General features: G+C 51.8%; 1 protein-coding gene across 1 annotated transcript in view; it reads left to right on the top strand.

Moving 5' to 3' along the window:
- The window catches only part of AHCYL2 (adenosylhomocysteinase like 2), a 74,118-nt gene that overhangs the window by 19,751 nt on the left and 33,291 nt on the right, over nucleotides 1-21,076 (top strand). The gene's annotated exons all lie outside the window — the stretch shown is intronic.

Below are 21,076 nucleotides of genomic sequence, written 5' to 3'. Positions count from 1 at the left end.
CTGATGGCTCCATCAGCATTTCCAACGTGACCCCCACCTCGAGGAGCCCGAGCATGCCAGAAACGTTCCCTGTGCCCCGAGGAGCCGTTTTTAGGAGGCACAACCACTCAGCTCCTGGGCAAGGTTCCTTTTAGGAGGCAGTTGCTATTTACACACCCAGTGTCTCTGTCATTAGAGCTGAGACTCACCTTAAGATCAGTTTTACCAAAGCTCTTGCACAGGGACGTGGCTGGAGCTGGGAAAGACCCCGAACTGTCTCCAGATCCTGTCAGTTCAGAGCACTCAGGGCTTGTACCCTTGAACATTAACAAAGTAAAAAAAAAAACCACGAAGCTTTTGAACCAAACTCTTCCTTCAGCTGGAGCTGGAGAAGGTTTTGTGGGTTTAAAAAGCTGAGTTGCAAAGGGAAGGTCTGGTTCGGTCTGGTCAGTTGGGGACCAGCACTTGAAATCACTGAGAATACAACACAAACCTCCAGTTAAATAGTCAATAATCCCTTTTGAAATGGTTTTTTTTGGCCAATTTTCCTTACCAGGATTACATGGGAAGCATAAATCACTATCCAAAACCTTTAGTCCCCTGTAAGGGAGTGAGAAGCCAACGTGGAGAGAAGATGTGGGTGAGGACAGAAAGGTCAGCGTGGACCCAGAAACAACTAAAAATTAAACTCAGTTGGGGTGATTCTCTTCAAGTCCATCTGATGTGATGAGCTGGGTGTTCCTCAAACATTCATTTCACTTCCATGTATTTCCAGGAACCTCTTTACCCAGAGCAGCTGTGGCTGCCCCTGGATCCCTGGAAGTGTCCAAGGCCAGGTTGGATTAACCTGGGCCAGTGGAAGGTGTCCCTGCCCATGGCAAGGGTGGCACTGGATGGGCTTTGAGGTCCCTTCCCACCCAAACCATTCCATGACTCAGCCAAAGTTTTGTGTCTTGGAATGGTGAAAGTCCAGAGAAGGACAGGAACTTGTTGGTCTTTAATTACAGAGTTATTTTAATACAGAAGAATTGTTAAAACCCAGCTGCTCCAAGAACTCTCAGCTCCACAATGGAAGGAACTGCTTTGTGAGGGGGTTGCTGGAGGGTTTGGAGCGTTGGAGTTGTCTCCTAAATGTCAGGATTGCTGGAAAGGAACATGAATTACTGGTAATTCAGTACCTAAAATTAGGTTTGAGGAGTAAGGGGAAGAAGAGCTTAAGCTCTGCCTTTGTATTCCAAGAAAAGCACACGTGGGGAGAATCCTTTAAATAAACCAAGTAATCCCTAAATACACACTTGACTGGCACAGTGGCCGAGGCCCAGCAGTGCTGGGAACCCCTCTGAGGAACTGGTGTCACAGTTAACTGGAGCCTTGGGGACACCCAGGGCAGTGAAGGGCCTGAGGGAGAGTTCTGGTTTTGGTCAATTTGGAGCATTTTGAGATGGTTTTTTGTGTTTTCAAGGCCGCAGTTTCACATGTGCTGTTTGCTTTCTTGCAAAGTGAACTTGCAAGTAAGTTGAGGACACCAGGGGCATCTTAAAATCACAGGATCCCTTGGGTTGGAAAAGCCCTCCAAGACCATGGGGTCCAACCATCCCCTGCACTGCCAAGGCCACCCCTGCCCCGTGTCCCCAAGGGCCACATCCACAGGGCTTGGAAATCCCTGTTTGGCAGCACATTCTCTGTAGGATTTTTGTGCAGTGCCATCTGCATCGTGGAGAGAGGAGGAGCTGTGATGCTGCAGGGTTTTTTTTTCCCATCTCCATTCTCATTCTATAAACCTTTGCCTTTGCAAAGTCCATTTTGCAGAGGTTCTTGTCCTGTGAAGCCATGGCCGTGTAACAAAGCCCATCGTTTCCCTCTGCATTTATAACTGATGTTACAACTGTTTGGGTCATGGGAAACCCAAAGCACAACTTCAGCTCTGCCAGTGAAGCTGAGAAACCCCTCACTGAACAGAGGAGTGCTCCCTGCTGGAGCTTGGCTACCAAGTGGCCTCTGAAAGAGAAAAAGCAGCAGTTTTGGTGCACTGGGCAAATGGCTGGAACCTGCTGGAAGAACCTGGTGTTTCTCCTGGAAAACACTGCTGTTCCTGAACACCAATGACCTTGTTCCTGGTGCTCCTGTCTGGATGTCTCTGATGGGCTTTTTCGGGTGTAAAGAGGGAAGGAAACCGTAGCAGGTGGAGCTGGAGCACTGTGGAGAGGGAAACTCTTCTGGCTGGTTCTTTGTTCTGCACAGTGAGAGCTGAGCATCACTCCAGGGCTGCCTTTAATTATTAGAGGGAGAAGATTATAAGATTATTATTATAAGATTTTTTTATTATAAGATTATTATTATAAGATGATTATTATTAACTATTAGAGGGAGAAACCTGGAAAAGAAGGTTTTGGCAGCCTTCCTGTGCCTGAAGGGGCTCCAGGAGAGCTGGAGAGGGACCGGGGACAAGGCCTGGAGGGACAGGACACAGGGAATGGCTTCCCAGTGCCAGAGGGCAGGGTTGGATGGGATATTGGGAAGGAATTGCTGGCTGGGAGGGTGGGCAGGCCCTGGCACAGGTTGGCCAGAGAAGCTGTGGCTGCCCCTGGATCCCTGGGAGTGTCCCAGGCCAGGTTGGAGCACCCTGGGCTGGTGGGAGGTGTCCCTGCCCATGGCAGGGGTGGAATGGGATGATCTTTAAGGTCCTTCCCACCCAAACCATTCCACGATTCTGAGTCTGTGCCAGATCTTACCAGAGCTCAGACCAGACCTTTTATTTGAGGACAGGCTGCTACAGAAACCCAGGTGTGCTCCTGCCTCAGCTCCCTGCCAGGAGCCCTCATTTCTCCCTGGCACTGCGGTGACCTCGGGGTTTGTAACGGGGCGCGTTCAGCGAGCGCTGGTCGGTGAATGCTTCCCATCGATCCCATAAACAGGGGGATGATGAATTGGAGCACGAGGCTGAAAGCACTGGGCTTGCTCCTCAGCTCTGTGGGAAACATAAATCAGATTTCGGCTCCTGATGCTTCTCTCCGAGGCAGGCTGGTGCCAAAGTGTCTGAGGCTCTGGCTGGAATTCTCCAGGGAGCATCTGCTGAGCTCTGGGGCCATTCAACCCCGTTCCCAGATGGATGTGGAGGCTCCTGGAGCGTCTGGCTCTGTGCTGTTCCCTGCATGTGTCTGTCAAAGCCCTGCTCTCACACATCTGAGTTCTGTAGAGCAGTGCTGGTGCCAGAGGCAGGAGTGCTGTGGCTGGGAAGGAGATGAAAACAAACCTGACAGACGTCCCGAGGAATCCGAGTGCCGCTGTTGGTGAGGCCCGGCGACAAACACGCCATGAGATCGTGGGCATGGTGTGTTTGTCACCCGTGTAAGGCTGGGTGCTCTGCTGACCTTTGCTGCTCAGTGTCTGGGATGGAGGATACTCCCAAATTTCCAAAGATCCCAGGCATGTGTCTGCTGTGGAACGTCATGGGAACGGGCCGTGCTGTGGAACGTCATGAGGACGGGCCGTGGGGTCTCCTCTCACCACACACCAGCGCAGAGGTTTTTAACTCTTGTCCCCGTGAGCAGTGAACCAGAGACCTGATGTTCTGGGGTCCTTGTACATAGAGGGCTTTGATGTAAACATCTTTGGTGCCCCAGTGCCATCAATCCTTCCTCTGGTCATTTGCTGTGGTGGTTGGGTCATCTTTGTGTTGGCGTGACCTTCCAGCCTGGTTGTCCCCTATTCCCACTGCACTCATCCATTGCTTTCTTCCCAGGAACAGCCTTTCTTGCCCAAGCAGTGGAGAGGGAGAGCTCTGGGCTGTTCTCCCTCATCCCATTCCCTGTTTTCCATGTCAAGAATATGTCATTAAATTCTGTCCCGGTGGACTTGTCCCTCTGCACTTCGTTGTGTGCCCCGAATTCTGCTTCAATTAACCAAAAAATCTCCCCAACCCCATAAAATTTATTCAGTTTTTTATGTCTGAGAGAGACAGGTGACTCTACTGAGAGAGGGGGGTTTAGACTGGATGATGGGAAGGCATTCCTGGCTGTCACCAATGCCACTGGTGCTTCACCAGCATAACAACCCATTTCCTTCTCTGAAACCAGTTTGGCATTAACTTTTCTCAAGTTCCCACCAGTGATCCAACCGTTTCAGCTGCCACAAACAAATGTGTTGAGCCCCTTTTTGGTTCTTATTTGGACTGAAGGAAGTAAATGAGGGTGGAGCAGTGGAGAGTAATGAGTTGGGGCTGATTTAATCCCATTAACTGTAATACTTTCTGTCCTCCTGATGACTCCTCAGGGTATTAGGAAAACAAAAATCAAAGGCTTTGATAGTTGAGTTGATATCAGCTATTTCTGAGAATGAAAAAAAACTGCCATTAATGCAATTTTGTGGTCTTGGCCTTTCTCTCCTCCCCTAAATTAATTGGAAGGATGAATGTAAAGCCTTTAAAATGAGCTCCCTCTTAAACACCGAGAAACCACCTTTTTGCTTTGGCTCCCACATCCAAAGAGTGGTTTGATTTTTAAAGGTCTATTTAAGCTGGTGATTCTCTGCATTTTGTAGGGGTGACTTGAAGTGGGGACCCAGGGAAATGGGTCACTCAGTGTTACCTAACGTGGATTTCTGACCAGCTTTGGCAGACCCTGCAGAGTGAGGATTTGTATTAAAGCAAGCTCTGATCCAGGATTCCTTTGCAGCTAGGGGATTAAAAAGGTGTTAAATTTCCTTTCTCCATCCAAGCATTGGCCGTGGCTGAGGTGGCAGAGCCTCCTCAATGAACACAACTCTGGGCACGTCCAGAACGCGGGGGATGGAGCCACAAAACCTGCCCTCTGCTCCAAAATAGCGCCAGATTGTTAACAGCACTTGGGCTATTTTATATGTGGCAACAAAGAGAATCTTCAAAAGGATAATTGAGCTGAGACCAGCGCAGGGAGATCGTTATCCACAACACCAGGATGGAATTACTTGCTTACTCATTGGTTTTCCAATCTGCTCGTGATGCTTTGCAGTTCTCCTCTGGGTTGGGTGAGCAAACCCAGCCTGGGGAGGTTTAGCCCAGGGTGGACTTTGCTGCTGCCCAGTCAGTGCAGGTATCCCCACGTGTCTCCCTGGATGCAGCACAAGTGCCTGGTTTGCACTTTTGCAGACCTGACTAAATTAAACCTCTGGCTTTGAGGCTCCGTCTCCGCGGAGCCGAAGGGAATTACGTCTCCACTCCTATTTATGGCATCTCTTACCGAGGTTGCCCATCCCAGGATCTGGATCTTCTGTGATGTCTCTGCTCCCTGTTCACTGCAGCCAAATTTAGCTCCTGAGATCCTATAATTGGAACCGCTCTCTGGTGGGGCTGGTGCTGTCCCAGGTGATCTGAACCAGCAGAGCTCAGGGGACGTCAGCAGAGAGCTCTGGCGTGATCCTGACTGAGCTCAGATCTCTCACTTTACCCTTCTTGGCCCAAATCTTCCAGCTCTTGATGCCACTCACCGTGCACAGCCCAGTTCCCGGGAGCAACGTGCAGGACAAGGGATCCATGTGCCAGGAGGTTTCTGTGCTTGGAAGAACGTGGAGAGGGCCATGAGCCACGTTTGAGTCAGATTTAATCTCATACAAAATCCCTGGGAGTGTCCAAGGCCAGGTTGGATGGGGCTTGGAGCCACCTGGGCCAGTGGGAGGTGTCCCTGCCCATGGCAGGGGTGGCACAGGATGGGCTTTAAGGCCCCTTCCCACCCAACCCCTCCAGTGATTCCATGGATATGGGTGTACATCAGTCATGGAACGCCTTGTTCCCTGCATTACAAACAGTTCACCCTCTTCTCAGACTTGAAGACCTCAATCCAAACTTTAGGTCTCCCTCAGGGAATGACCGTGAGGTGTTTTCTCTTCTGGCTGGAGAAGCACAGGCAGAAATGCAGCCCCTCACCCTGCCGAGCACAGGCAGCTGGAGGCAGCCCCCATCCCAGTGCCTCTCCTCCCACACCCTCCATTAGCCTGGGCTTTCCACCAGGCTTTCCTTTTTGTCTGCATCCCACCCACGCTGGATTCCTCAGGCTCTCTCTCCCATTATCTCTGTAGGATTCAATGAAACGCGGGGACGTTCTTTGTCCTTACCGAGAAATTCGGGGCTCTTAAATTGCTCCTTTCAATTCTCCTCCTGCCTCGCTCATTAAATCCCATTTCCCAGCTTTTAGGAACGCTGATAAACAGCTCTGAGGTTCAGCTGTGGTGACATGAGCTGCGGCACCTGTTGGAAAGGGTTCCTTTAGATTCCCAAACATTCCAGCTTTCCCCTTCCTTGGAAATCACTGTTTTATTGCCACTGTGTGGGGAATTAAAATGCAGAGAAACAAGAGAACTCGGGCAGGGACCTGAAGGAAGTTCAGCTGCCCACTGGGGGAATCCTTTTAGATTTCTGATGGGAAAATCCCCAGCAATTATAACAGGAGAGCTCTGCAACCGCTCTAAGCAGTAGAATAAAAATAGACCAACTTCCCCCCCAAAAAAATCTGGGGAGGTGAAAGCAAAGAGGGATTAAAGATTTTAAAGAGATTAAACTTAAAGGGAAGGAGAGGAAAAATGATTCAAGGTGTTGTAGAGCAGAGGGGCTGCAGCACTGGGAGCAGCTCCAGACTCCCTCCAGCAGCTCCACGTCCTCCTGCTGTTGTCCCCAGGGCTGGAGGCAGCTCTGCAGGGGGATCTCTCCCCTTGTTCAGGACTGAGGTACCCGAGAGATGGTTCTGACTGAGGAATCCCTGGGAAAAGGTGGTTTTCCTGGCAGGTGAGGAGCATTTCTGAAGCTTTCCGTGCTCAGCCCGTGGCCTGGGAAAGGCTGTTCCCCTCCTCCTGCTCAGGCAGGGGTTGCCAGGGAAGGTGCAGATGGATTGCTCCCCTTAGTTAGTGTGCTTCTTTCAGCTGCCAGATCTTCTGCAGCCTCTCTGCTGTTCCCTGGTGTTGGCTGGGATGTTCAGCTGCAATCCTGAGGGAATTCTGCTGCCTGGGTGTGTCGGGGGATGGGAGTTCTCCCTTCCCGCCGCTGTCCGAGCGGCTGTCGCTCCAGAGCCCCAGGAGAAGGGAATACTGGAAGAGGAGGTGGGGATCCATTTGGAGATTTTTCCTTAAGCAAATCAGCTGCTTCCGTGCCCATGTGCAGCTCCTGGAGAGGGACCTGAGGCTGGGAACGTGCTGAGTTCAGGAGGAGCAGCGATGCTTGGGGGAGATCCAAGGCTGTGGCCAAGCTGGTGGTTGAGTGGTTGTTCTCTTGTCACCCTTGATAGGACAAGGGGGAATGGCTTCCCAGTGCCACAGGGCAGGGTTAGATGGGATACTGAGAAGGAATTGCTGGCTGGGAGGGTGGGCAGGCCCTGGCCCAGGTTGGCCAGAGAAGCTGTGGCTGCCCCTGGATCCCTGGGAGTGCCCAAGGCCAGGTTGGAGCACCCTGGGCCAGTGGGAGGTGTCCCTGCCCAGGGCAGGGGTGGAATGAGATGATGTTGAAGGTCCCTTCCCACCCAAAGCATTCCATGGTTTTATGATCCCTCCCTCAGCAGTTGTCCACGTTTACCACGAGTAGATCCTTTGAATTATTCCCTTGATCCTCCTGAGCTCCCCAATTACTGATGACAACCCTCTACATTCTAAAAGCCTTAAAGCAGTGCAGGTTCCAGAGATGTGTGGTTTTATAAAATACTTCTTTCTTTTCAAAGACAAGAATCCAGACACTTTGGGCCAGATGAAGTAACAGCTGTGTAGGGCTTTTCCAAGACAGATATTCCCACTCTGAGCCCCTTTCCAGCAGAATGTGAGTAATGCTGTGGTTTGTTCCCTGCCGGTGAATCCACCGTGTGCTGTTCCCAATCCCTGCTTTTTATCAAGACTGCAAATTCCAGCAGTGGCTGGGATTGTCTCCCCAAACTGCTCTGGGTCCAACATGTCCCTCAGGGATGTCCCCATTCCCTCTGCCCCTGCTGACAAGGGGCAGAACGAGCCAGGGCAGCAAGAACTGACATCATTTCAGCTCATTTTAATGAAATCAGATGCAGAACACCCAAAACCACTTCCCTGGGTGGACTGGAAGAGCTGTGAACTTTCCCTGGAGTGGCTGCTCTGAGTGGCTTGAGGTCGTAGCGTCAGCACTCGTGGCTGTTTCCATCCCCAAAGCTGTGGGGTTTGGCATCTTTTCCATAAATCCAAGGAAGTTGTGCATAAATCCAATGTGTTACAGCAAAACCTTGTAGGGGAGAGATGAATTTAGCTTTTAGCAGTCATTTTTTGGTTAAGAACTGAATGTGGAGCACCTGCTTGGTTTTTGTAGTGGGTTTTTTTGGGTTTTTGTAATTATATATGTGTTAGTACACAAGTTTCACACAGAAGAGCAGATGGAAGAAAACCAGATTTGAGGGGGACCACAGGATTCAGGAAAGCTCTGGAAGAGGACACAAAGTACTGCTGAAAAGCACTGGGTGCAGAAATCTTCATTGTTTATCCCTGAATTTATTATGTTTCTGGTTTTCAGTGGGCTTGAAAGCTGCAAACAGTTCCTGAGTGAAATCTGTTCCAAAGGCTTTAGGTCCTGCTTTTTAATCCTTGGATATTGCCCTGTTCCAAGGTGGGAACAGCAAGTACTTCCAGGGATCCAGGGCAGCCACAGCTTCCCTGGGCAACCTGTGCCAGGGACCCCCCCACCCTCCTTCCCCATATCCCACCTCTCCCTGCCCTCTGGCACTGGGAAGCCATTCCCTGTGTCCTGTCCCTCCAGACTAGTAAAATTCTTCCCCACCTTTCCTGTATATCCCTTTTAAGGACTGAAGGGAGCTCTTTTCCCACTTTCCTTGATTGTGCAAATGGAGAAAGGGCATAAAACCAAATTTTAAATGGGAGGTGACAGTCGAAGATCTCGTGCTTGTGGTTGTCATGCTGGGAGAAGCCGTCCGTGGCTCATCCCTCCTCCAGAGTTTTCACTTGGAACTGGAGCTGCAAGTTTGTGTTTTGGCCTAAAAATGGGGATATTCCCCCTCCCTGGAAGTGTCCAAGGGCAGGTCAGAGCTACCTGGGCTGGTGGGAGCTGTCCCTGCCCGTGGCAGGGGTGGGGCTGGGTGGGCTTTAAGGTCCCTTCCTGCCCAACCCCTCCTGTGATTCCAGGGTCGCTGTTTTGGGGATGCTGAAGGATCGGGAAGCAGGGCTGCAGTCCGGGACTGTGTTTTCCCGATGATTAAGCCGCTCATGTGGCATATTCAGGGAACTATTGGTGACTCATCGGCTCATCAGAACCCAGAGCTCAGCTCCAGCCGCGATTTCCCACCCAGGACCCGGAGCAATCCCACGGCACCAGACCTGCCTGCGGGCAGGGACCTGTTGATGTGTGTAGCTCTGCCTACAAACGCTCCCTGATTGCTCCTGGGAGGCAGCGATCGGGAGGGAAAAACCCCACCGGGCTGTGCTTTTGCTGCTCGGAAAAGCTCCCAATTCCCGGCTCCGGGAGGACGCTCCATCCTGCGGGGGAGGGAGGGAGGGAGGGAAGGTGCTGATCACTCCCCCGCCCCCTGGCAGGGTGGGGAGCCTTTCCTCAAATAATGATGGGGATGGGAGGGCAGGGGAAGGGAATCCATCGCAGTTTTCCTGGGAACACCCGCTCTGGGTTTTCTCCCGTGCGTGGTGCAGCTCCCAGGCTGCACTCCCCGTGTTTTCAGCCAGAAATCACGGAATCACAGGAGGGGTTGGGTGGGAAGGGACCTCAAAGCCCATCCAGTGCCACCCCCTGCCATGGGCAGGGACACCTTCCACTAGCCCAGGTTGCTCCAGCCTGGCCTTGGACACTTCCAGGGATCCAGGGGCAGCCACAGATGCTCTGGCCAACCTGGGCCAGGGCCTGCCCACCCTCCCAGCCAGAAATTCCTTCCCAATCTCCCATCTAAACACATTCCCTGTCACTTTGAAGCCATTCCCCGTGTCCTGTCCCTCCAGGCCTTGTCCCCAGTCCCTCTCCAGCTCTCCTGGAGCCCCTTTAGTCCCTGCAAGGGGCTCTCAGGTCTCCCTGGACCCTTCTCTTCTCCAGGTGAACCCCCCCAGCTCTCCCAACCTGGCAAATCCCGAGCCTTGGTTTGTTTCCAGCTAAAAATAATTGGAGTGAAAGCTCTTTGTCACAGCCACAGCTCCTGAACTTGGGGCTCTGCTTCATTCCCTGCCCTGCAGCCCCCAGGGAAGGGCTGGGAGGTGACTGTGATCCCGGGGAGCCGCTCCCGGGCCGCTGCATTCTCCGGGAACACGAGCACGGGAACGCGGAGCCGGGAGCGGAGGCACGTGGAGGGCAGGAGCAGGCTTGCCTGCCTCGGGATTGGATTTTCCCTCTGTTTTTTTTCCTCCTTCTGATCCTGCTGAATCATCACATGTGGGGTTTATTAAAGAAAAATAGGAAAGAGAAATATTGTCTTCCCATCCCACTGTGCCCCAATTCCTGCCTCTCCTCTGGAGCCACGCACAGTTCCCTCTGAGCTTCTGCTGAGGAGTATTGGCTTGTTCCAGCATGAGAGGGAGACTGGGAAGCTTCTGTGCCTGTGTTATAACCATAAACTTGAGTTTGATTTTCGGTTTCCTTGCAGTTTGATCTTTGATCTGTGCTTGGAGAGTGAAGCTGTGTCCATTCTTGTTACGATGTTTTAGTTCCTCAGTGGGAAAATTACTTTGTGTTTGGGTTGTGTTTTAGTTTGGGTCTTTAATCCAAATTCAGCTGTGAAGTGGTCAGTGTGACAGCACAGCCCTGGCTTTATTCAGAACATGGAATCCCAGAATGGTTTGGATTTGAAGGCACCTTAAAGCCCATCCAGTTCCAGCCTGGGCAGGGCCACCTGCCACTGTCCCAGATTGCTCCAAGCCCCATCCAGTCTGGCCTTGGACACTTCCAGGGATCCAGGGCCAGCCACAGCTCCTCTTCTTTTTAAAGTAGCTGGATTGCTCAGGAAGACAAAACCCACAGCACGTTTCCATCTCCTTTATAGTGATTTTCTGTTCCATTTTGTTTCCTTGTTCCCTTTGCCAGCTGTGGCAGCAAGGTCTGGGATACAACCCCCTCCAACACAACCTCCTCTCCCAGTGCTCAGTAAAACAAGGAGACACTGTGCTCTTTATTTTAACAAAATCTAAGCAGAGCCAAATTAAAACCCAAGGTGTTTATCCTTGGAATTGCCAAGGAGCCATAAAGAGCCGTTTCTGTGGAGCATCACCCCGGCAGGAGCAGTGGGAGCTCTGCAGGAGGCCCATGGAAAGCTCCAGCAGGATTAATAAATAGCTTTATAAGCCCAACAGGAGCGAGAAGTGCAGGTAAATCAATTAAACGTTCCTCGTGCGTATTAAAAGATCAAAGAGAACATTAAAATACATGTGAGAGATTTAAAATTAGACTAATGAGGGATTACTAACAATTCCTCTCCCTGGAAGCAGAGGGCTGTGACAGTTCCAAAGGCAAGGGCTGTCTTATTCCAAACGTGGGCTGAGCGTTTCCTCCCACGCTTGGGAATGGGATCCACGGAGGGGACACGTGAAATTCGCTGCTTGGGGATGGAGAACTCCGAGGGAAGCATCGAAATCCCAGGAGGGAAACCTCCTTCACTGATATTTGGAGAGGGATGAATTGAATTAGATCCATATATATATATATATATATATATATATTTTTCATGGACTTGCAGAATGGTTGGGGTTGGGAGGGACCTTAAAGAGGCAGCAGCGTTATAGATGATGTGACTCTCGATTGGAGGCCAGGGTAGCCAATGGTGGTGAGCAATATGGCCAAGGCTGAGGGATTGTTTCAGGCACTCCTTGTACCTCCTCTTCGGGGCTCCTCTCTTGCAGCAGCCAGTGGCAAGTGGTGGCAGTGAATGACCCATGATTCAGACCCATATAAAAGAGTAGACAGTACAATGGCTCTGTAAACGCTGATCTTTGTACTTCTCTTCAGGTGTTTGTTTTGCCACACTCTTTTATGGAGTTTACCGAAAGCTCTGTATGCCTTTGCTAACCTGTTGTCTATTTCTGCATCAATCTTACCATCTGAGGAGATGATGCTACCCAGGTAGCTAAACTGCTGGACTGATTTGAGCTCTGTTTCACCAATGGTGATATGGGGATGATGGGAGACTTCCTGAGGTGCAGGCTGGTATAAAACTTCTGTCTTCTTCAAGCTGACAAGTGGCCCTTTGGAGCATCGTGCTGAAGAAGATTATGAATAGAGTTGGTACGAGAACGCAGCCTTGCTTCACACCACTGGCTATGGGAAAGGGCTCAGAAAGTGCATCTCCATATCTGACTTGGCCACGCTGGTCCTCATGAAGCGAGATGATCATTTTGAGGAACTTGGGGGGACGTCCTAAACCTTCCAAAATCTGCCACAGACCTTTGCTCACAGTATCAAAAGCCTTGGTGAGATCAACAAAGGTTACACAGAGTTCTGTTCCCTGACACTTCTCTTGCAGTTGTCTGAGAACAAACACCATGTCTGTGGTACCTCTGTTGGCTCGGAAACCACATTGGCTTTCAGGTAGAAGATCTTCTGCTATGGCGGGTATTAATCTGTTCAACAGAATTCTTGCAAGGATTTTACCAGCAATGGAGAGCAGAGTAATACCTCGGTAATTTGAGCAGTCTGATTTATCTCCTTTCCTCTTGTACAGGGTGACAATGACTGTGTCACGAAGGTCTGAAGGCAGTTCACCTCGTTCCCAACAACTCGGGAAACTCAGCATGGAGTGCTTGGCCTCCGTGCTTCCAGATTTCAGGTGGGATTCCATCAACCCCAGCTGCCTTGCCAATTTTCACCTGCTGTATTGCTTTAAGAGTTTCTCCCATGGTGGGGGCAGTATCCAGTTCAGTTTTCACGGGTTGTTGTGAAATGAACTGCAGTGCTGAGTCTTGGACTACACGGCTGGTACTGAAGAGAGTCTGAAAGTGTTCAGACCATCGATTCAAGATGAGTAATGGGCTTTGAACCTGGAGCCTCACAGAATCCCCTGTAGTCACCTGTATCTGTGCATAATTGAATCTTTTCTGCTGGATTGGTCCACCACTTGTTCTGGATGTCACAAAGTTTCTGTTGCAGCTTGCTGCATGCGAGTCAAAGGCTGCTTTTCTTATATGACAAGATGGCTGAGCAAGGTGTGCTTGGTGAGCAGTTCTCTTCTTTCTCAATAATTCCTGGATCTCTTGATTGTTTTCATTGAACCAGTCCTTGTTTTTCTTGAAGGAGAACCCTAAGGATTCTTCAGAGGACTGCAGGATGCTACTTTTAATAAGTTGCCAAAGCGCTTCGGGAGAGGGATCTGTGGAATGAACTTCGAGCCTGGATTGAAGATTTGCCTGGAAGCTGTCCCTCACTGTAGCTGATTGAAGGTTGTTAACTTGAAGTCTCCTCCTTGGAATGCCACCCCTTTTAGGTTTGAACTTCAGGTGGAGGTTAAGTTTACAGCACACAAGGCGATGATCTGTTTGGCATTCTACACTTGGCATAACTTGGTGGAGATGAGCTTTGGTTAGGCCACCTTTTCTAGGCCCCTCTGCGTGTGGAGCAAGCAGTGCTCTCCTTGAAAAAGGCTGCTTGGGCATTCAGGATGCTGCTGAGTGAGTCTGTCATCTCCAGGGTCAGACTCAGGTGGTCAATGTCCTGAACTGCCTGCATGCAGGGTTGGATCTGCGGCTTCCAGTGCACCTTTATCACCTGCCATTTCATCCCTCACCTGTCGCTGCAGGACTTTACAAGTGTGGGTATAACCCTAGAGCCTGCGCAGTGGATTTTTTAGGTGAGGCTCAGCTTGCGCAGAACTGATCCCACCCTTTACTCCTGAGGTTCATCTGCCAGGGCCAGGCAAGTTTGGACGGTGACAGTGAGGTCCTCAGGACGTGGGTTGGAATTAGAGAATCCTTCCCTTGGATGGATGGCCTTACAGGGCTAAGCAAGCTCCATCTGCCCGGGTTTGCAATTAGAGCTGTCCTTCTCCTAGGATGACTGCTGGAAGGCTGGTGAGCCCCTCCTGCCCATGGACACATTTGATCTGACCCTTCAGTTTTGCCCTGTGTGGCATAGGAGACCCTACCAGCATGTGCCACCACCAGCACAGCTCACAACCTCAGAGGGGCATTCAGGCCTCTCCCCACTGAGATAGTTTGGACAAGCCCTTCTCTCCCTACTTTTCCCCCCCCCAGCCTCCTACACTGTAACCCAGGGACATTTCCCTGCCTTAAACACCCCTCCAAGACACTCTAATTCCAGAACAAACCGTTCCTGGGCAGGAGCCGCAGGCGAGCCAAGCCCAGCACATCCCACCCTCACTGAGACATTGCAGGAGCGATCCCTGACATAGCCCCGGGCAGGGTGGGCACACATGTAAGGGGTGCCCGCATCCACCCGGGACTCAGGCACCTCCCACGGCCCCTGCCCAGCCTAAACACCCCCTCAACACCCAGAAACAGCCACTACCCACCCTAACCTTCCCTTCCCCCCCTCCGTGTCACCGCAATTCCCCCCTCGCACTGCCCACCTGCGTCCCCCGTGTACAGACCCGCGTGGGGCACCCCCTGTGCACAGACCCGCGTGGGGCATCCCCCGTGCACAGACCCGCGTGGGGCATCCCCCGTGTACAGACCAGCGTGGGGCACCCCCCGTGCACAGACCCGCGTGGGGCATCCCCTGTGCACAGACCAGCGTGGGGCATCCCCCGTGTACAGACCGGCGTGGGGCACCCCCCGTGCATGCAGTGGGAGCAGGAGAGGGTCCAGAATACAACAGAATATAATAAATATAATAGAATATATATAATAGAATGCTATATTATTATTAATAAAAAATAACCAGTGAACACCGTCCTGACACGTGGCTGGGGTTTGTCCGGGTGGATTTGCTTTCTGAGGACATGAGAAGATGACAACTTGTCCTGCAGGGTCCCAGCTCTGCTCCCAGGGAACAAACCCCTGCCAGGGTCCCAGCTCTGCTCCCAGGGAACAAACCCCTGCAGGGTCCCCAGCTCTGCTCCCAGGGAACAAACCCCTGCCAGGGGACAGCGGGAGACTCGTTCAGCAGACCCAGACCCGCCGTGCCCGTGACAGGAACGAGTCGCCTCCAGAAGCTTCAGTGAGAAGGTTGTTCAGGGCTGGGAGTGTCACTCACACTCGGGAAGGGGTTTGAAAAGTCAGTCAGGCTCTCAGAGCCCGTGGGCTCCTCCTGGATTTCACGCTGGGGGGGCCCTGAGGTGACTGGTGAGCGGCTCAGGAAGCACCCACTGCCACAGCACGCGAGGTTTCAGCCCCCAGTGACCCCAGAGACACAACAGCCCTTTGTATCTGCACAACCTGGGCTGGGCTGGAGGGCCACGAGCCACATCTGAGCCAGATTTAAGCTGATATAAAACCCCTGCAAGTGCCCACGGCCAGGCTGGATGGTGCTCGGAGCAGTCTGGGCTAGTGGAAGGTGTCCCAGCCCGTGGCAGGGGTGGGGCTGGATGGGATTTCCCACCCAAACCTTTCCAGGATTCTAAATCTGAGTATGAAAATAATTCACTTGTTATTAAATTGTGTTTTGAGATGATCAGTGACACTGCGTGTTGGATGGGTTAGGGTGTTGTGGCATCACCAGTGAGCAGGGATAAGGAGATCAGGAAGCCAAATGGAACAGCTTTGGGAAGCCTGGGGATCCCCTGGCAGCCCTAAAAGCGGTAAGTTTTTAGGAAAATGACAGTTTAGCAGCAGGGCAGAGCTTTCCTGTGGCTTTCCATGCTCAGGGGCACATTTAACAACACTCCCCTCAGCTCCTCTGGGCCTGGCATGGGCTCTGCCTGCCCTGGATGCTGAGTGATTAAAGTGCCCAAATTAAGGGCTCTTAATTGCACTTGTCAAACTCGATTCCTCTCAGGGCTGATTAACCTGGAGAAAACACAGGGAACTGAGGGAACATCATTGGATTCACAGGAATTCTTCCCCTCCCCCTCAGGGATATTTGTCCTGCCCCAAATGGGTTTGTTTTATTCCCCCCTCCCCCCCATAACTTGATAATATGTAATTACAATATATAATTATATCATTGAGATTATAAAATATATGATTCCAATACATAAAATGTATGATTCAGATTTGTTCAGTGCTCTGTTCTTTGCAGCTCCTTCTTGGGGAGTGATTTCTGCCAGCACTGAGCCATGGTCCCACTGGGATCTTAAGAGCAGGGATTTGTGTAAGCCCCAAGCAATGGGAAGGGTCCAATCCTTAGATAAAATTGTTTAAAATACTAAAATAAATGTAAAAAGAGGGGATAAATTTCAGAGCAGCCCTGTTTACAAGGGATGGAGGGACAGGACACAGGGAATGGCTCCCCAGTGCCAGAGGGCAGGGTTGGATGGGATATTGGGAAGGAATTGCTGGCTGGGAGGGTGGGCAGGCCCTGGCCCAGGTTGCCCAGAGAAGCTGTGGCTGTCCCTGCATCCTTGGGAGTGTCCAAGGCTGGAGCAACCTGGGCCAGTGGGAGGTGTCCCTGTCCATGGCAGAGGCTTAAAACTTTGGAAATGTTGGGTTTAATCCCCAAAATCCGTGGGATGACAGGGGAGTGGGGGCCCATCGAGGCTGGGTGGGTTCAGACTGTTCACATGGAGTGTTTTTTCCATGGGAAAGCAAAGACCTGAGGTCTGTCCATTGGGATCACATGGGATAATCTCCATGGGACTCAGGAGCCCGAAGGGCCCCTTGAAGGTCAGTGAAGACTCTGGGGCTGGGCTGGGAGCTGCACATGGAATCAGTGGAGCACTGGAATCAAACCTGTGAGGATTTCCCTGGGAAAAGAGCTCCGAGAAGGTCCCAACCTGCAGGGGATGAGGATAAACCCAGGGGGTTTGGGTGGGTTTCATCTCAGTGTTGGTTTTTCTCTGCCACGCACTGGAACGAAACCTTTGCTCACTTACCTAGGCCTGGCTTTGTGTAAATTAATTAGCAATGTACTGAGGGAACATTCCAGCTGCTCTGATCCTGCCCTTGGATCTCCTGCTCCTTTCTACCCAGGAGGGACATGGGGGACAAACCAGTGCTCAGGGAAAAGCTGGATTTGTGTCCATCAGTCTTTAATCTTGGACTTGAAGGCTTTTTCTTTCCCATTTGACACACTATAACTTTCTTCCCATGGGAAAAAGGCAAGTCAGGGAGTGCTGGGCTGTCATTCTGTGTTCCAGGGGATTTCTCATTACACCAAGGTCCACTGATTAAAGCTTTGCTCATTAACTTCATTTTCCCTCCCGGGGTGACAGCTGGGAGCAGCATTCCCGGCCCGGTGCCACCCAGGGGAGGTGGGATTGCTCAGGAATGCTGGAAGCTGGAGGGAGGGAAGGAGCATCAGCCTGGACAGTCCCACCAGGTGACATCACTGAGTTACTCCAGCAGAGGCTTCCTTTTCCATGGGGCACTGGCACAGGGAGATGGGAATGGAGAAGGCTCCTGAGCTGGTAGCTCGGAGCACAGGAGCTGGGAAGCTTTTCCATCCCAAACACCCATGATCAGGGCGTGGTTTTCTCATCAACTGTGGCCTTTTCCCAGGACTCACCTTTTGAGGTGTTCCCTGGGAGCTTAGAATTGTGGAGTCATGGAATGGTTTGGGTGGGAAGGGACCTTAAAGCCCATCTAGTGCCACCCCTGTCATGGGCAGGGACACCTTCCACTGGCCCAGGTTGATCCAGCCTGGCCTTGGACGCTTCCCTTGGATTTGATACATTCCCACATTCCTGGTATCCAGCAGCTGTTCAGCTGCAGAAGCCTCTGAATTCCCAGCAATAAATTGCTGCAGAGGTGCTGGGAGAGGAGAATACCCAAGCCTGGCTTCCTCGTGCAGATCAGAACTTGTGTTCTTGTTTCCATGAAAGAACAGTAGATGTCCAATGTGTGTCCATTTCTGGGGGGAAGGCAGGCATATGGACAACTCCTCAGTGCCAAAAAAACCCCATCATTTCCTTGTGGAAATGAAACATTTTGCCCTTTCTGGTGCTTCCTGACCCCTGGGCCTTGCATTGACCTCACCCCCTCCCCCAGCTCATGGGGCTGGGGAGTGTTTGCTGCAGGAAAAGGTGTGCTCAGAAGGTGCCTCTTCCTCCTTGGGAATCCCCCCAGCTCACCCAGGGAGGATATTTTTATGCTTCAGGGAGCACATTTTAATTCTGTGAATGAGAAGTCCTTCATTTCAGCCGTTCTGGAACATCCATTAATTTTCCCGTGCTCCGGAAAGGGGACACATTCCATTCCAGCTGGCGGTGTCACCACGCTGCTGGTGGCTCCTTGCTCCCAGAGGATGGAGAGGCATTCCAGGCTGTTCCTCTGGGACAGGTGCTTGTCCCTCCCTGCTCCAAGCAGCTTCTTTTCTACTCATACTACCAGAGTGATGATATTTGGGGATTTTTTACAGCAGGGGTGATGCTGTCACTGAGGAATGGCAGGAGCTCCTGTGGTGCTGCCTTGTCTTCTCCTGGGTACCCCCAGCTGGCTTGAACCGGGTCATGGGTTTGGATGGAGATGTTTGCACATCCCTGGGGGATTTGAAGGCCTGGGAAAATCAATGTCTGGGAGAAGAAATTTGCTCTGATGCTGAAATGCAGAGGCAGGATCCGTAACCAGCCTGGTTCCAAAGCTGACCTGTGTTCCAGCAGTGCCAGTGATGCTTCTGGACACCCCTCATTTGGAAAGGACTAGAAAACAGGGGAGTGAATTCACTGTCTGTTATTCAGCCCCAGCACCTCCAATGCGCTCACCTGGCTTGTAATGCCGAGCAGCTGGAGATTCTTCCCCTTCCAAGTGCTCTGAAACCACTTTTAATCTTGGCTAAACTCATGCCCCTGCTTGGGTGGACCCTCGTGGATTGAGCTGGAGCTCCTTCCCGAGCTGGCAGTTCTCATTCCAGCGATTCATGGGATCCCAGGGATCAGTACCTGCTCTGGGGCACTGGGGACACAGAGCTCATCCTCTGCAAGGTGCTCATGGCTCTGCCCTTGCTCAGACCTTTGGGAGCAGCTTTAGGCACAGCTCTGTGGGAAGGGAGGTGGCATTAACAGGTTGATTCACAGATTTGTAGCTGTTCAGTTAATTTGTGTGTCACGAAACCCACGTGCAAACAAACGTCACCCTTTCTGGACATCAGCACGACACCTCGACCATTGTGTTTAAATTTACACCCGATCCTGACACAGCTAAAGCCAAAACGTGACAGCAGGAGCTGCCTGTGAGGCTGGGCCTCGCTGTGAAGCCCAGCCTGCACCTCCTGCACCCCCTTCCCCTCAGCTGAGCTGCTTCAGATCATCAGCAACAAATCAATCCCCGAGGCTGGGCTGCCTGGGAGGCCAAGGGGAATCACTCAGCAGTAAATGAGCCCTCAGGAAGTGTCTGTAGGAGCTGAGCAGGATGATGAGCTGACAGGAGGAGATTTTATAGGTGGGACAGAGAAGCCTAAAGGAAAGTGCCTTCAAAATTCAGTTTTGCTTATTTTTTTTTTCCATTTCCCGCAGAGGGGAAGAGGATTGTGTGGCTCCATATTGCAGAAATATCATATCCACCAGGAAAACGAGGGAGCAGGGAAGTGGCACAGCCTGACAGGGCTGGTTTGTGCTGCCCAACTCACTTGGGAAGGCTTGGAAAAGCAGCAGTGTGAGGACAGAGGCAGCCTCGAGGTTCTCCAGGTGATGCTGTGCTGGAATCTTCTGCTTGGTTGGGATGTGTCCTGATGGGGCAAAGGGGGCAACTGAGATTTAGGAGAGTGTGAATTTGGGAAGCATTTCAGAACAAGGAGTTGGTGGGGTTTAGGTCCAGCTGGGGGGATCACTGGGTTGGAAGAGCCCTGGGAGACCACCTGGGTGCCACATCCACAGGGCTTTGACACCCCTCCAGGGATGGGGACAACCCTTTCCATGGAGAAATTCCTCCTCATGGCCAACCTGAGCCTCCCCTGGCACAGCTTGAGGCCGTTTCCCCTTGTCCTGTCCCTGTTCCCTGGGAGCAGAGCCCGAACTCCCCCCGCTCCCCCCTCCTGGCAGGGACTTGCAGAGCCAGAAGGTCCCCCCTGAGCCTCCTTTTCTCCAGGATGAGCCCCCCCAGCTCCCTCAGGAGTTCTCCACACCCTTCCCAGCTCCCTTCCCTGCCCTGCACACGCTCCAGCCCCTCCATGGCTCTCCTGGCTGAGCCCAGAAGTGCCCCCGGGACTGGAGGATTTCTCCAATCGATCAGGGTTCAAACGCTGGATTTTCCCGCAGGCTCTCGCTCCCCCTCGTGCCCGCGCGGGGCTCTTGCAGCCTCTCAGCTCGAATTCGTCTCATTTCTCTGTTCTTCCAACATTCCAGCTCTGAGGGCCGGCTCGTTCCCGTCCTTCTGTCAGGGGATCGTGCCCAACTTTTCAGCAGGAAGGGCAATCTGTGGTTTTTTTGAGTATTCCAACAGTAATTGCTAATTTTTGGTCTCCAGTCAGGGCTTTAGTCCTGCTCAGCCTTTGGTTACTGAAAACTTTATATTTACTGAGGTTTGAACCGTTCTTTGCTCTGAAGCACATCTGTTTTTTAATAATAAGCATTATTTGATTCAAGGATGTTGGAAACCACCATCCACAGGCAACTGAACATTGGGGAGCATCAGGAAGGTTTTGTCTCTCCGTGTTTTCACTGTGTCTTCACCTCTGGCATGATGGGCTCATGTTAAGGAAGGAGAAAAGTCCTTATTTCTTCATTATTTCCTTATTTTCTCATTCTGAGCTGAAGAGTGAACTTCACTTCCTGAAGGAGTGATCCCATGGAAAAAAGGGACCCACGCTGGAGCAGTTCCTGAGGAACTGCAGCCCGTGGGAAGGACCCACATCAGGGATTTTCCAGCCGTACTGATTCCATGGTTCCATGTTCTGCGGCAGGACAGGGATGTGAGCGCTCTGGAAAACCCTTTGCTGGCTCTGTGGGAATGCGTGTTCTGTGGGAATGCATGTTCTGTGGGAATGTGTGTTCTGTGGGAATGTGTGTTCTGTGCAAAACCCACACAGGTGTTTTCTCCTGGCACAAACTGAGCTCAGTATTGCTGGGAGCTGGGAGTGGGGTGGTCTGGAGGTGGGAATGGGGTGGTCTGGAGGTAGGAATGGGGTGGTCTGGAAGTG

The sequence above is a fragment of the Myiozetetes cayanensis genome, unplaced genomic scaffold (assembly GCF_022539395.1).
Source record: "Myiozetetes cayanensis isolate MyiCay16 unplaced genomic scaffold, myiCay2020 scf3, whole genome shotgun sequence".
Lineage (NCBI taxonomy): Eukaryota > Metazoa > Chordata > Aves > Passeriformes > Tyrannidae > Myiozetetes > Myiozetetes cayanensis.
The sequence above is the reverse complement of the archived record's forward strand: the minus strand, read 5'-3'. Positions and strand labels throughout refer to the sequence as shown.